Consider the following 17,784-nt stretch of genomic DNA (forward strand, 5'->3'; position numbering starts at 1 on the left):
AAGGAAAGTCTGGAAATCCTTAAATTCGGCTTCCATGTGAGATCACATGTACCATCATAGTGATTCGTTATGGTCCAGCCCTCGTAACACGAACTCTGGACTCTGAGTATAATTAAGGCCGTCCAATCGGTGTGTGCCACACAGTGGTTCTACGGCATGGACCCTTAATTGAATCGATGTGACCTGCGTCTATGTCATGGACCGACATCTAATCTTCTAAGTTACTTTAAAGTCATTGTGGATGATGACCGCAAGGAAATGATGCTACAATGGCATATGGCCCTAATCTAAGTCACTGAGGTTGATGACCCCCTGACCATCCAAGTTTCTAGGCTGAAGGCTAAACACAATTAAGTTACATCGGTTGATGACCAAAGTTTCCACTTTACTATCCCCAGCACATTCACTGCTCAATCAATCAAAGTTCAATAATTACAACAACAACAATGCTCACAAACTTTGTGGCAGTAAAATCCATTTCCTTCGGATATGTCCCCTTAATCGTTACTTTACATGTTAATATTCCCCAGAAAAACAAACTAAAATTTCCAGAATGCATCTCCAAGTTATTCGCTTGATTAAAGTTATTTCAAAATGCGGTTTCACTGAATTTAATACTTTAATAAATTTAAATGATTTATCGAAATGTTAAAGAACAGTAAATTTTATCTCCGCGGACTCTGGTTTCTTCACAACTTTCTACGCAGCTGTGATGTAAATTCAATATTGCGATGTTTATCTGGCTGGAAAAGAATTTGTTACATCATTCAGGTCCAGCTATATATCTCATCTCGTGATATCATGCTTAAAAATCTAATCTAATCCTAACCGTTATTAACACTTGGATATCCTAATAATCTACGTACAAACCAAACAACTCGCCATATAATTACGATGTCATATCTCGTCATTACCATTATGAATTTTGCACACCCCTCGCAGACAAATCGATCATCACGACCATCGCTCTATATTTTGGACAACCTTGAAATTGGGTTACTCTGTTCCTTATACTCAAAGTTCATGGTTTCGAATGTTCATTACGTCCCCAATTACAGTACTTCACAATACTTAGATCATTACCGGCTATGAAATTTCAACTAAATCCAGCATTTTAACGTTTTCCTGGCCGAGAATTAAAGTACAATCTCGACTCCACTCCTATTCCCGTTATTATCCCCGCTGTCCGCTTAGGTCTCTCACCCCATGCTCGCTTGGCAGTTACATAAACCACCCGGTTCGTTCTACCTGACTGACTTCTCAAAATGCTCCCTTTAAACTCTGCCGACATGATTAAACAAATACGATATTCTAACCAACAAAATGCACAGATATGCTTCAAGATGCCCACACTAATTATACGCGTCGCCAATTATACCGCTATGGATTTCTATGAATTTCTTTCCATTCAACATTATAAAATATTCCTCGGGTTATCATATCCCGGCTTCAATGACAGGACTCTAACCTGATTCGCACATCTCATCTCAACTCATATAAAACACTCCTCGGGCTTCAGTGTCCCGGCTTCAATGACAGGTCCAACCTGATTCACAAAACTGACCTCTATTTCCCAGCTCCACAATTATCATCGACCAAGAACTGGAATAAAATCCCCACTAGAAATACCGACGTATAATATCGCACAATGCATTACTCATGAATAACTTCGCATAAATGATATCGTATTTAATAACTTGATTTTTACGAGAAATGACTGAAACATTCTACTAGATCTTTTATTGTCAGTCAGACACAGTTTAAAATGGGCATTAAATAAAAACGTTTCTCTCCGTGACCAAATTCATCACCCTAGGTTCTTATCCGACAGCGCGCTTCCACTCGATTGAAAATGAGTAACCATGGATTATTATTATTAACGTCAAATTGCAGACAGAAGAATATTACGTCGAATGAACATCTTACTTTGACATCACAAAATATAGGCAGTACACTCACACGGATGACGATCTACATTGGACGTGATATCACTTCCGAACCCTATTCAATAACCTTTTACAACATTATATGGCACTCGCAAGACTTCAAAATTTTATCCAAGTGGAAAATAAAACAAATGACTCTTTTAGTCGTACCCTCACATTTACAAAACTTAGTAGGGGTGACCACTGCGTCGTAAAATCCCCATTCAAATACAAGAAATCACGAGACAAGATATAAGAGGTAGTAAGATGGAAAGCCACCTACCTCATGTCCACGCCAGTATTCGTCTTAGGGCTCACCTGTGACCCTGGCATTTATTTAGCCATCTTTACATTCATGGCTGTACATCTCATTATGTTTCTTCAGGTTTCCTGGAATAAAGCATAAAAAAAAAGAAATACCCTTCACTTGTTTGCGGAGCGCACACGATGGATTATAATTATTCCCGCACACGAATTACTTAATCACATTAGAATATTTCAGTACTTTGACCGTCCTATCTGATACACTTATTTCTCTCAAGAAAACTATCTCCCCATGGAGTCAAGACTTAGCCACACTGGCTAAAATCTGCAGTCGAACTCAGTCTACTTTCGTTGGTTTGATTTAGCAGAGCAGCTCAACAATTTTTCGTCCGCTTTGTATCACAAATGCCGGAGAAGGAAACTTCGTCATGGCGTCCCTTCATATTTATAGCAGTTACCCCCTTTCTTCAGGTCTCTCCCTTTGCCGCCAAGAAAAATTTTATAAATTTTCTGACTTACCTAAACTGTAATTTCAAGAGTTTTGAAAGTGACTACATGCTTGCTACATTTCTGATGGTAGTGTTCATGGACATTTAAAAATTTTACGGGTTCGATTTGTGAGATGATTGACCTCCTTTGATAGGCACTATATTTTTTTGACTTGGCGTGGTCACGCCGTGTACACGCGCTTTGAAATAGTTCATAAAAATGAATTGAGATTCTTCCGCCGTCGACACGTGTGGTTGACGTCACGTACCCCAGAGCGTGGGACCGAAGGTAGTCACCCCCTCGTCACGTGTCAAATCCATGCTATCAAGAATCCCACTTTTAGTTTAATTGTTATATAATGCATAATGTTCTTAGGGCACAAAGGTCATGGGTTCAATATATTATTATACTTTACAGAACTCGTTTTCGGAACAAATCTTCATAAATTCCGAGTTATTCAAGAACAGAATGCAATTGAAGAGACGTTACTTACATGCATTTTCTACTTGTCGAGCTTGTTGCCCATACAGATTTGCTAACATGAACTACTACTTCATCTATAAAGACATCCGCCTGGAGGGCATGATAGTTAAGGCGTCAAGTCTGACACCGTGGTTGGTGTCGTTCCATTTGTGATCATTCACATAGAACGAAAATCCACAACCTGTTTCTAGTCATTCGACTGGGTCAGGAATGGAATGGATGAAGGCCCCATCTAGCGGCGAGGATAGGAATTGTGCCGGCTGCCGAAGACTGTCGCACTCCTCTGGGGCAATGATTAATGAATGACAGGTGAAATGAAATGATATTGGAGAGTGCTGCTGAAATGAAAGATGACAGAGAAAACCGGACTACCCGGAGAAAAATCTGTCACGCCTCCGCTTTTTCCAGCACAAGTCTTGCATGGATTGACTGGGATTTGAACCACGGAACCCGGCGGTGAGAGGCCTGCGCGCTGGCGCCTGAACCACGGAGGCTTACTCACACAGAATACAGAACTAATTTATTTTTGATGTGTAATGCATTGATCCACTCGCTACGTCTTTTATCAGTGTGATCACTTTGGGAATAAAATGATTTACAAACACTTCGGTTGCAGTGGGGAATTCCCTATTATGTATCTGAAAAACTGGTATATGGTGAGCCCTCAAGAAACTAACGACAGCTACGTACCAGGATTCCGATGTTGAAACTAACTGAATAAATTCTGTTTAGGGGAAGGTAGGGGAATTCCGTCATCGTGGGCAATAACGCCACCAGTTAAATTCGAATAATCGCGCGTCGAACATGTGTGCGAATAAGCGTGATCTCTAGCGGATGACTACCGAAATACTGCAAGGTATGTCAGTTTGCTGTAAGCAGACATATTGCTCTAAGAGGGCCCATGCAGAATGCAGTGATCAAAATTCCCCTGGAAACTAGGTTTGTGATTTCTGTTTGTGGAGATTAAAAAACTGAAATCATTCTTTATTATCGTATTGTCTGACATCAAATAAACTGAGGTAAAGGTAGTTTAAATTAGCGATCGTCAAATTACGGTTACATTTTATAAACATATGATCAATTTTAAGTATTTTATAATAAACTTCTGTGTTGTTCAATTTGTTGGTTAGGTTGCATTTCGATCCAAAGATAGCCATGTGCTAACGGGGTAATTCCACCACAGGTGGTAGTATTCCCCCATGCAACTTTTCAGTGGGTTCAATTTTATTCTTTTATTGCAGATGCCTAGAAATAGACTGAGAACAGAAAAGGCTAAATGGACTGCGAAGGATTTGCCAAAAGTTATTGAAGCAGTGAATGATGGCCAGTCTTTTAAAAGGGTGTCTAAGACGTTCAACGTACCAAGAACAACATTAGAAAATAGCTCAAAAGACGGCGAATTAGAAAAACCTGCATTGGCGTGAAAAACTTTATTTTATGAGGAACAAGGGAAAGAAATTCGTGATCACCTGTTGTTCTTACCACATATCTTTTATAGCTTTCCATCGTTGAACTTCGTTGTCTGGTATTTGATCTGTCAGAAGCAAATTGGATTGCTCATCATTTCAACCGGACAACAAAGCTAGCTGGTCCAGATTGGGTTTGTGGTTTCTTTTAAAGATAATAGGTGCTTTCATAGGTGCAGATGTAAGAAAGCCATATGTTGAAGAAGGAAAAATAATCTATGTATTGCAGTGGAACCTTGGATTGCGAGCATAATTCGTTCCGGCAACATGCTTGTAATCCAAAGCGCTCGTATATCAAAGCAAGTTTTCCCATAAGAAACAATTTAAACGCGGATGATTCGTCCAAAACACAAAAATATTTATTAGCATACCATTTCTGAAACAAAATATAACGTAAAATAAAAGTGCACTTTTCCTTAAAATAGAATCATTGTTGGTGTGAGGGAGACGAGAGATGACATGAGAAGAGTTACTGTGTAGCACGAATTTCACTAACGGAATCACTGCTATCTGTTGGCTCACTGGAATTGTTTCCTTTTCGTGCAGCTTTAGCAAGGAACCTGTCCAATGACTGCTGCTTTTGCCTCTTTTTGAGGATTTCACGAAAATGTGACATTGCATTGTCATTGAACTGATACATCGCTCGCACTGCTTCAGCCTTATTTGGGTGGCGTTTTTCTACAAAATTTCACACCGTTTCCCACATTTTGCACTTATCGAGAATCTCAGTTGAAGTGAGAGATTCCACTGAATTTTCCTCCTCCTCTTTCCCGCACGAATGTTCGCGATGCAGGTCCATCAGTTCGTTAGTGGTTAGTTCCGGGCTATGTTCTTCCACCTGCTCTTGAATGTCCACGTCATTCAACTCCAACCCCATAGTCTTCCGTAAGGACACAATTTCATCGACAATCGACTGCTCATTGTCACCAACAATCCTCCGAAAGTCACACCGAGGAACACAGTGAGGCCACAGCTTTCCCCAAGCGGAAGTGAAAGTTCTATTGGTGACTCCATCCCAGGCTTTATCGATGACCTTCAGGCAGTTCACGATGGGGAAATGATTTCTCCCAAACTCTCGGAGGGTAAGGTTTGTTTCTTCGGTCACTTCGAACCATAGCTGAAATAGTGCTTTGGTGTATATCTTCTTGAAGTTCGAAATGACTTGCTGATCCATAGGCTGGAGTAGTGGAGTAGTGTTGGGAGGAAGGAACTTAATCTGGAATTTGAATTCCAGCTTCAAGGCCTGGAGGATGAGCAGGAGCATTGTCCATAACCAGCAAGACTTTGAGCGGCAGATTACTTTCTGAAAGGTATTTCTTCACTACAGGACCAAAGACCTCGTTCATCCATTCAACAAACGAACAGGGGACGGGAAACGTAGGCACACGTGACGCTCGTATTGCGGAATCTCACTCGCTTATCAGTTACAATTTATTTAAAATGTGTGCTCGTCTTACAAAACACTCGCAGACCAAGTTACTCGCATTCCGAGGTTTCACTGTATATGTAATGAATATGGAAAGAACAATGAATTGTGGTATAGATGCACATATTGCTCTAAGTGGGCCCATGCAGAATGCAGTGGTCAAAATTCTCATAGAAACTAGGTTTGTGATTTCTGTTTGTGTAATTAGATATGTTACGTCTATTGGTATCTAGGCCTATCCATTAAATTTGCGGATGGCGCTATTACCCCATTAGTATGGCGGAATTGCCCTCGTGGCATTGGCAATACCGCGACATTCACTGTTTGACAGAAACACACTAATTACCTATAAATTATGTATAACAACTAATTATACTTAGTACTGCAAAAACTTTTATAATAAAGACATATTCTGTATTTTGTTCCTTACTACATTGAAATAATTATATTAATATGAAGTGACATTATCCTTAAGGTGGCGCCATTCTCCCATCCTTCCCTACCGCTTGAGTATGACGCGCTAATATCGAGACAGACAGACAGACAGACAGACAGACAGACAGACAGACAGACAGACAGACAGACAGACAGACAGACAGAGAGATAGACAGACAGACAGACAGACAGACAGACAGACAGACAGACAGACAAGACCAAGTTACTCGCATTCCGAGGTTTCACTGTATATGTAATGAATATGGAAAGAACAATGAATTGTGGTATAGATGCACAGACAGACAGACAGACAGACAGACAGACAGACAGACAGACAGACAGACAGACAGACAGACAGACAGACAGACAGACAGACAGACAGACAGACAGACAGACAGACAGACAGACAGACAGACAGACAGACACTGAGTAAGGACCCATATGTGTCTTTTAATTAGAGTTACCAGATAGTCATGGGTATAAAGGCGGAAAAATGATTTTTTTAAAGCAAGGAATATTAAAACCATTGAATTTTACACTTTTCAAATTCAAAACAAAGGTTTGGCCTGTAAGTCTCTGCTCAATCAATCAATCAATCAATCAATCAATCAATCAATCAATCAATCAATCAATCAATCAATCAATCAATCAATCAATCAATCAATCAATCAATCAATCAATCAATCAATCAATCAATCAATCAATCAATCAATCAATCAATCAATCAATCAATCAATCAATCAATCAATCAATCAATCAATCAATCAATCAATCAATCAATCAATCAATCAATCAATCCTGATTTGCATTTAGGGCAGTCACCCAGGTGGCAGATTCCCTATCTGTTGTTTTCCTAGCCTTTTCTTAAATGAGGCTTCCTTGTCATTGCGACCCGTTTTGAAATATTTGTATCTGACCTCCAAATCAGCAGTAAACTTACACTTTCTTTTCCATTTTACACAATAGGCAACACTATTAATTGAATGCGACCGTGGCCTTAATTGAGTCACGGAAAAACACCTTCAGGGCTGTCGGGAGTGGAGTCCGAACCCATTATCTCCCGAATGCAAGCTGCGAATGATACCTACGTGACTGAAACCACACAGCCACTTGTTCGGTGAGAGAATATTTGAATTTACGGCGAAGTAGGACAGTATTCTCATGCATGTACGCTGAACGATTTCCACAAAGAAGGGGTCCATATCGGCGTACGATCAATCATTAACTATTGATCTGCATTTAGGGCTGTCGCTGGGGTGGCTGATTTCCTATCAGTTGTTTAACAACACTTTTCTTCAATAATTTCAAAGAAGTTGGAAATTTATCAAACATCTCCCTTGATAAATTATTCTAGTCCTAATTTCTCTTCCTATAAACGAATATTTGCCACAAACTGTCCTCTTTAATTTCAACTTTATCTTCATATTATGAATTTTCTTACTTCAAAAATGCCATTCAAGCATATCCTCCTACCAACGTTATTCCACGCAATCTCTCTATTAAGAGCTCGGAATATACCGCTTAGTCAAGCAGTTCGTCTCCTCACTCCCAAGTCCTCCCAGCCCATAGTTCGCAATGTTTTAGTAATAAGTAAAATTCTTATTCTCGTCCCGAGGTGGTGCGACCCTTTTTATGCATTCCCCTATTGGAGGTAAGCTACATGTACATACCCGGCAGCTTCATCAGCCGCTGCATAGCAATTCTTGCATTTGCCAATACACGACTTTCCTCGAGAACGGTGCTAGTTACAGACCTGAAACTTATGGCAATGTGATCCTCTCCCTAAGATCTGTTACTTATTTCAATATGGAACATCAGTTTCGTCCCACTGTGTATAAATGAAATACATGTATGTGCACTCGGAGAGAGGTACAACTGTCGAAAACTAAATTTAAAAAAAAAATTAGAACTAAAATAAGTTTAAGAAATAATGGTGATATAATGATAGCAAAAAACGTTTCAATGTTATCTCCAACTGGAAATGCGTGCCTTTTTTAAAGAATACAGTTTTTCTGAGGTATGATTGTCTTTATTACCTTGGCTTCAAGAAGGTAGAACAAGTGACCCACGGACGTTATCTACCCGCACGAGTAAACGCAGTCTTCTTCAATATAAGACTTATTTCCATGTGCACCAACTTTAACTACCTAGTTAAATCATATTATTTTTCCATTTTAGTGCTATTCACATTCATTATCTTATTTTCTAGACACACGGTGTTCCCTTTTATGTCACTAGTGAAATTTCAGAACATAAGACATCGTCGTAAGAAACTTTGCGACATGAGAATATTCTTTTTACATTCCAGTAGTCTTTCCTATTCTCCTGTCTAACTTAACTCGCTTCTTTCTTTTCACTCCTTCTAAATTCAAGTCCGTACTCAGAATCTTATGATTAGTTTCCTCAGCTTCACAATTTAAGTACTTGATGATGTTGTTTACTCCGGGTTGTGGTTATCCAGTCTGACTGTTCAGTTTATGGTTCCATCCTTCTATTGAATTATTCGTCCTACGACATCGGCGATAGCATTTCAATAATTCAGGTGGCACTTCAGGATTTTATAGTCATTGGTCCATGGAATAGTCAAGGAATTCGACGAGCTTTTCTTCATCTGGTCCTTGCTGTTGTATGAACAGCTAGCCTTCTTCAAGTCTTTCATACTTGAAAAGAGCACTTCGATTTCGTTTTTCTTGTAGAGTGCAGTCATACCAATACGCCACGCAGAAACATTGCGTAAAATAAAAGAAACACTCTTGGATATTAACTGAGGAAAATACGTCCTTTAAGGCCGAGACAGCCGACGTTTCAAAATCAGTATGTACCGTCTCAGGCTTCCAAACAGGTACTTCCAATGGAAACAACCTTAAATAAGTTTCTTTTTTCTTTCTTTCTTTCTTTCTTTCTTTCTTTCTTTCTTTCTTTCTTTCTCTCTTCCTTTGAGGAAAAAGAACGAAGACGACTGATGCAAAGTTTGTTTTGTCTTCTATGCTTCCAAGTTTAATATGTGTGAAGTAGATTTGTTGAAAATTACAACTGCAGCTTTTGAATGTCCCGCCCATGAAGAACATTTTTAGTTTCACAATCTCCTTTACTTTGCCTCCACCGAACACCTTTTACACCGTATTTTACACCGTCATCATCCAGAAAAAATGTTCCTGTCATAGAGTTTTTTAAGATTTCGTCGCGAAGAACAAGTTCCTCGGAACTATTTGGCTCTTCTTCTCTTCTTGTACTCCCCTTGCACGATGTCTATTTCGATACAGCGAAGTACTCAAGTATTCAAGTTATAGAACTGCGGCATCCTTGTAAAGATTTCGTAAACTCTGGTACCTTCTGAATTTCATCCTCAAATATCTGAGAAACTGCCGTACCGTATTATTGTTTTCGCGGACTCGTTTCTTGGATCGAAATATACTTGTCTGTACTCAAGTTCGTCTCGTCAGGAACGGACTGATGATTGACCATTCTTACCATTGTATTGTTCTGATGCACTAGTATTCCTTTACAATGCAGTTTCTTCTGATTTAAACACACCCATCTCACCAAAAATCCTTAATTTTACCGTAGCATTCTGTAAGAGTATCCATTGTATACAACACAAGGCTTGCCTTTAGTCGTCTCAAAAAACACGTCTTCAGACACTCTCTACATTAAATGGCATATGCTAAATAAATAAATTTATACATACATTTATAAGTCGGCATGTGATGAACGAGTGTACCATTCCATCGGTAGAGGAACAGTAAAGTTTAATTCAAACCTTTCAGCTTTATTAAAACAGTCACGGTTTACTTCTGTACTTCTTTACTTCGAAACGTTAAGTTATCCTACAGTTTGTATCTTTACACACGATATTAACCGAAAAAGACCGTCATGCACAGTAGCCTCTAGTATTCTTGAGAGTGAAAACTTAAATCAGAAAATAATGACCGCTGGTTGTGGCAATATTAACTCTCGGTCAGATCATATTAATAGGTGCATGAGCGGAAAAGCCATTTACTAGACGAAAGGTATTTGCAACTATAAAAACACTTTAATTTAAATAATAAGGTAACTTAGGGAGATCCCGACATGAGGGAGAACTCGACACTTTTAAGCTTAGCGCCTCTGGTAACCACAGTACTGGGCAGGTCAAACTTTCAACTACATTTACTGGAGCCGTATGGTTTTGTGCTCATGGTCATCCTGTTAGCTGAAGATTATCGCTATAAATACAAGGCATATGAAGAATTGAAGGTGAGTAAGTAAGTGATATATGACTTAAAAGTAACTTGCTATAATATGATGAGCAGGTTGTGTAACGAAATAGGTAGATATGCGATACTTTTAAGATAATATTTTAGGTTAGGCGCACAAAGCAAGTTTCGGAGAAGCGGTCATGCCATTTCCAAATCGCCAAACCTTCAGCTTGGTAAGTTTTGCGACCTCTTGCCTGCCAATGAAACTCGGGGAGATTTAGACACGACAAGCTGGGAGATCTCGACACTCTCTAAACTGGGATACATTTTTGGGATAGGGTTTAATGGTGCGTTAATACTAACTTTAGTAGGAGTAATAAATTATGACAATGTAGTGTACTAGGATATTTATAATATTTTTGTAATGCGATATTTTTATAACAATGTTTGTATTGTTAAGTTAAACTCGAATTACGAAGGTTGGACACTGATGATAAAGTAGAAGTTAATTAATAGTTTTGCATCCAAATGGTTATAGGTGAAGGATGCCACGGATATATGTGTACAAAGGTCTGCTTGGACGATGGAATGCAGAAGATATGGCTGCTGCTATTAAGGACGTGAAAAAATGGAACAACTTTAGCAACAGCCGCGAAGTATTTCAGTATTCCAAGGAATACACTCAGATCCAGAATACTATCTGGTATATCTATCAATAGAAAACTGGAAAAAGGAGCAACAATTGACAAAGCTATGTATGACCATTTAGTCAACCATATTTTTCATCTCGATTCTAAGGGGTTTTGGCGAACAGTGACTGACTTACGAGAACTGGCTTTTAGGTTCACTCAGAGGAATGGTGTTAAGAAGCATATTTAAACAAGAAAATGCAATGCTTTGATATGACTGGGTTTTTCTAGAGCCTGATAATATTTCCAATGCCAATGAAACTGGTGTTCAGCTCATATTTAAGGAAGGGAAGATTATCAGTGAAAAAGGAAAGAAAAACGTGTTTCACAGCACCACGACAGAAAAGGGATCTACGGTAACAGTAATGGTGTGTGGTAATGCTATTAGATATGCTATCCCACCCTTTGTTATAATGAAACGGTAAGGCGAAGATACACACAAGAGGAATGCTCAGTGGATCAGGTGTTAAAATGTCCGAATCAGTGTATATGACCACTGAGGTATTTTCATTATTCCTTGATCACCTAAACCGTTACAAACCTCGGGGCAGGATTCGGTTGATAATCGACGGACACTAAACGCACTGAAAATATCCGGATGTACTTGATAAGGCATCAGATTTATGAATAGAGATGTTAGAGATGTGTTGCTCCCCCCCCCCCCCCCGAACCGCCACGGTGACTTTACGGGATTATCTGGAAAATTTAAAGAATAGTGAACGCGAAAATGAAAAGAATCCTTCAAATCGAAGGACAACAACGAGAACTCGGCGTGCGCAACGGGGAAGCTAGTTTCTCAAGGAGTCTTCTATGCTCTGAGAATTACTGCGCGGTATGTGACGACAACCGTAATGAGGCATGGGTCCAAGTGGGGAATGCAGGAAATGGTTCCTCGAGATGTGTGTGGAAAACGGAAACGATGAACAGTTTATATGTACCACTGTGTACAATAGCTGAGTAACTATTCAGAGGTCCTACCTAGTGTCAGGTTCTCCTTAAGTGCGGGAGAAGTGGACATTATTGCATCCTTTATTTATTTGATAATTTAACATGTGATGAAATGCTAGTTTTTGCCATAAATAATAGAAAAGATAAACTAACTGTGTACACAATCACCAGGGAAATAATTGAAATATTTTACAAATAAAGCATGATCAAAATTACAGATTTTTGCTTAGCGTGTCGAGACATCCCTAAATTACTATATTTTATTTAGGAAACAACAATTTCCATCGTTTCTAATAAATTAATAAGTTTAGTTTGTTGAAAACAGTAACCTTTATTCACAAAATCATTATTCTACAACATTTGTGTAATTTGATTACTAATTTGAAAATCTAATACAGAGAAATAATAAAATGTTCCAAGAAACACCAAAAGAATTCCTACGCATTTAGACAACACCATAAAAACACAACTACTCAATAACCATAGTAGTGACACACCATCTAGAGAAGGGAGAACACAAAATATCTTCATATTTGATCAGTTTCGCCCGAATGAAGGTTAACCATAATTAGGGGTGATACATTTGGGAAAGATACAAAAAGGACAACAAAGGAATACATCCACGATATTGCCTGACTGTCATACGAGAGACGCTTAAAAGTGTTGGCTCCCCAGGGATCTCTACTAGGGAGCGTGGTTTCATGACCATGGACCCTCTGGCTGAGTCTTATATTGCTTCCAAACGTCCCCACTTTCGTTTTCTTTATCTGACTTCCCTTGATCTACTCGTGCTCTCTGCTGATCTTGGTGGTGATGGTTTTGCGAAAGGCATAGTCTTCGTGGCCCATCCGCTTCTCATGCTGGAGAATGAGGGCATTCTTTCCCATCACTAATACTAATATTAACCCTTTGGGGTCCCTTGGTGGACTCAGTTTCGACATTACTAATACACTGTTCAGGTTCTATGTTGAACCTGCTTCGATTTAATTTCAAGATCAGATTTCTCGAAAATTTGCGGGAGAATGGAGGGCATGATTTACCTTGTATGTAGCATAACAATTCCTCAGTACAGTGCTGATATCTACGATTCATTTGTTTTCATTTAGAAGTGCTATCTCTAGAAGTACACTATCTATCAACTTCTTTCGTTACGCCTTCTGTATAACCACGGGTAGCTTTATCAAGGTTTGGGTTCTCTTATTCTCCTCGCAGGACCTCTTCATCTTCTCTCTCCTTTTCTCCCGTTCTTCGGCTGAGATTTACAGTACCCTCTTCTCTTCTCTCCCTCATTGGTGCTTCTCTGTCCTGTACCTTTCTTTGTCATTGAGCTCCGGCACATTGGTTGGTGTATACTTTCCTCAAGTTCTCCACTGCTTCTACCGTGATCCCTGTCTCAGTCCAGTCCTTCCAGAGTTCAACAACCCACTTGATTCCCGTCTTACTTCACGTCCTACTAGTCGTCTTCCTTACTTTTACGGCCATTCTCTCCATGTTCATCCTGATCACATGCCTAGAAAGTCTATTTCTTCTGAGATCATCCTCATGTTTCAGTACAGCTCGTCCCTTAATCTTCACCTCGATCTTTCACGTCGTCTTTTTTGGTCACAGTATCTTCCTCGGGATTTTTCTTTATCCAGTTGCTATGCCCCAGCAACATGCCTCGCTAGTGTCATCGTTTCAGCAGCATACAGTACCGCATTCGTCACTGTTGCCTTGTAGTGCCTGGTCTTCGCGTCCGTTGATATGTTTCTTTTATTGTACACTTCTCTGTTGGCAAGGTAGATCGTCCGCGTCTTTTTCACCGTCTCTTTTATCACCTCGTTGCTCCTGTTCCTCCCTGTAACATATTCTCCAAGGAACTTCAACTTTTCTACTTCCTTCTGGTTTTCCTCAATCCCCGGCAGTGTTCGGATAATTTTTATTGTCGTAGGCTAACCGTGGTGCTACCCTTCTGGCTATCTTGCTCGTGTCTTCGAGTCGTTTCTTTGCATCTTCTTCCGTCTAGCTCACTATGGCTATGTGGTCCACAGGGGATAGGCAGTCTATCTGTACCGTGTTTTCCTTCTTGTCACCTACTTGTGTCTTTGGTATTCCCATTTTTTTCCCTCCGTTGTCTAATAAATTCGTCCAGTGCTGTGTTGAAGAACGTTGGTGACAGTCCGTCTCTGTTTGACCCCGGTCTTGATCTCAAACTCTTTTGGTAGGGCACTTCCGAATCTCATTCTTGCCTTTGTGTCTTTCACTATCACATCAGTTAACGTGTGGTTCATGTTCATGAGGATATATCCCAGCGTCTGTCTGTTTATGGTGTCATATGATTTCTTTCATTCTATGGCGGTAGTGATGGTCATTATTGTTTTAAAATGAAATTTTTAACTGTATCCAGATGCATGTGTATATGTTGTAGTATGAAGTTCTTTTACACCTTCGAGATTGAGATATCTAAAAATCACAGTGTGAAATCAGAAAACCAATTAACTTGCCAACATAAACTGCCGACAAGTTGTATTTATAATCAACTCTTCACTAATTGGTTGAAATTTATCAAGCGTGCTTGAAGCTAAGTTAAACAGGATGATCAGTTCTGTGCTTCTGTTACTACGTACCTTGGATCGTGGGATTAACTTTCAAAACTCTCTGCTGTGAACTGGAAGCGGTTCACGATCCGTAGTAGCTAAGCGGATTATCTAAGCCGATTACCTATCCGTGTACCACCAAATCAATTCATCAGCCTTTCACTTTTGTGCTACTGTAAAACAAATATCTCTGTTTCTGTTTGGAGGGATGGTATGGGAAATATCGCCATTACTACAGCAAGAAGATGTTTGAAAACCATATTGTAAACTATAGATAGGGATATTCCAAGAGCAATATGCCACTATGATTTAAATTGATAGGAATCCGACGATAACCTATATCTTTGGTATTTTGACGAAATCTGTGTTAAAAATCAGAAGTCGCAAGTAGTTTGGGGAGAATGCTAGTTCGATTTATGGTTGATTTATAGTATTGTGGTTTGCGGCCGTAGAGAGGAGGTTATATGCCCTAAAAGGTATATGTACAATGCTGCTGCTGCTAATAATAATAATAATAATAATAATAATAATAATAATAATAATAATAATAATAATAATAATAATAATAATCATCATCATCATCATCATCATCATTAGGCCTCAGTTCCCGTGTACAGGCATTTAAGACCATATAACACCGCTCATGAACAAAGAAATATCTCGAATTTTTAATTGATGCAGGAGGAGGATGGGAAAGGAGTATAGTCATGAAGGATAAATAAATGGTTTACTAGCGCTGTTACCAGTCGAGAACACGAATTGTCAAAACAGAGTCAAAATGAGATATAACAATGCGAAGTCTGGTGCTAGGATTAGATTCGAGTGTCTTTCACACAACATTATTTGAAAATCAAAATAATGTATTATCGTGAGGATTGGTCCATTGCATCTTGAAATAAGTAAACCGAATCATCTTATCTCTCGATTTCAAATCATGATACCTGTTGGAATTGAGTTAACTCCTGCAGTACGTATTATAAATTTTGTTTCTTGAGTTTGGTTAACCCAACTGGGGACTATGAGAGTCAGCTGTTCATTTCTTTTCTATGCTATTGTGTTCAAATATACGTAAGATGCTGTTTGTAGGAAAGTGTAAGTTTTTATGTATCATATTGTTTCCAATGCCTATTTCAAATATCTGATGACCATGGCATGACTTATTTTAAATATGGAAAGGGCACGTTAAGTTACGAGAGTGGCATTTACGCGAGTGCACTATGAAATAAAAGTCGAGTTAGATTCGGCCGAATCTACACGCGTGTTAGAGGCCGAAGCGAAGTGTCCGTTAATGAAATTAAAATTCGATTAATTTCAGAGTCTTGGTGAACACTGTTGAACTCTAATGTTAGAAAAATGCAACAGACGATCATCTGGACGTAGAACACAAGTCAAAAAAGAGTACGCTGGCAAGTATAGTAAGGTAAACAATATGTTAGATAAGAGAGTTAAAGAATGTTTCAGTCTTATTGTTAACAGCAGTCAGACGGGAAGAAACTCCAAGAAAAGGAAATTTAAACTTCCCGCAGATTGAACTTAGAAATTTGGCTGTGATATTAAGGCGTGATTAACGTGGTGGGGACAATTTTCTAAGAATGATCAAGATGAAATCATTGACGTAGGGGGATAAGTTTCAATATTTTACCCAGTCAACTGTAAAGAATTTTCGTGTTGAGGAATTAGAGAGCTACGCCTAACAGCCAAAATTTATCCTAAAGCCATAGAAGCCTTAAAATCAAAATTTAAGGAAGATGATATGTTAATTAAAGGATATACTTCCATGAACGTCTTTCATTCATGTTGCAGAATATAGTGCCAGCTTTATATGATTAATTAGAGTTGTATCTGAGTGTAGTCTTTAGAGTCCTTGGTTATAACTACTGAAAAATGTTAGGCTATGTTATTTTAGTTAATTGAGTCATGTATTCCTGAGGACTTACTCAGGATATGGCAACGACAGTCGCCTGCAAGAGAGAATCCAAAGTACCGTCTAAGAGGACCGATGAATTTCATCAAACAGGGAGTAATGGAGGAGTAAGGAATCTTAATAGGAATGTCTGGAATAGAGTCTGAAAAGAATAAAGAATTTAAAGAAAGGAAGAACCTACAGAAGCTGGCTTAATCGTCAACTAAACACACCAAAGTGGGCCTAACTTATAACTACATTTCGTGATGGTAATCCTGCCAACAGTGAGTGTTATAGCGCTTAGGAACGCTTGATGAGAAAAGTAAAAGAGCAAAAATTAAAAAAAAAAAAAAAACCTGTTTCATATGTTTGAAACCTGGGTATTCTGCAAAGGTTTCTATAATTTCACGTAAATGTGTAACTTGTCACAGGAAACATTATCCCATCATATATATCCAGAATTGCCTATGAAGGTGGATGAAAAATTAGGTGTATCAGGCAAAAGGCAGAAACAAGAAACAAAATTTATTGAAGCATTGCATTGCTTACAAGTCATTGTGTCTTCTCCTGAAGCATCCTTGCAGATAGTTTCGGTTAGGTTAATAGGTAAAGGTATTGAAAAACGAGCCAGAGCAATAAGGGTCACAGAGGTCCTATGTTTTGAAGAAGGCTCCTGTTGAAATGGGTTATGAGCCTATTAAAGAAGATTAATTCTTCGGAAGAAGTAAAACGGCATCATACTGTATGTCATGAGAGGAAGAACATTTGACTTGAGAAGCTGGGAGCATACAGTACGCTGCACAAATCATGTTCGGAAGGAATCCATACATAATGGTTTAAGGATTGTCTCGGGATACAGAAGACGACTCTTTATAAATATCTTCCGAGAGCTAGCAGTTCGACCATCAACATTTATAAGGAGGAGGACAATACTTTCATTGTTGAAGAGAATGTATGATCCCATTGGATTTACTTGTTCAGTATCTTTATTACAGTCAACCT

Source organism: Anabrus simplex, chromosome 1, assembly GCF_040414725.1.
Source record: "Anabrus simplex isolate iqAnaSimp1 chromosome 1, ASM4041472v1, whole genome shotgun sequence".
NCBI lineage: Eukaryota > Metazoa > Arthropoda > Insecta > Orthoptera > Tettigoniidae > Anabrus > Anabrus simplex.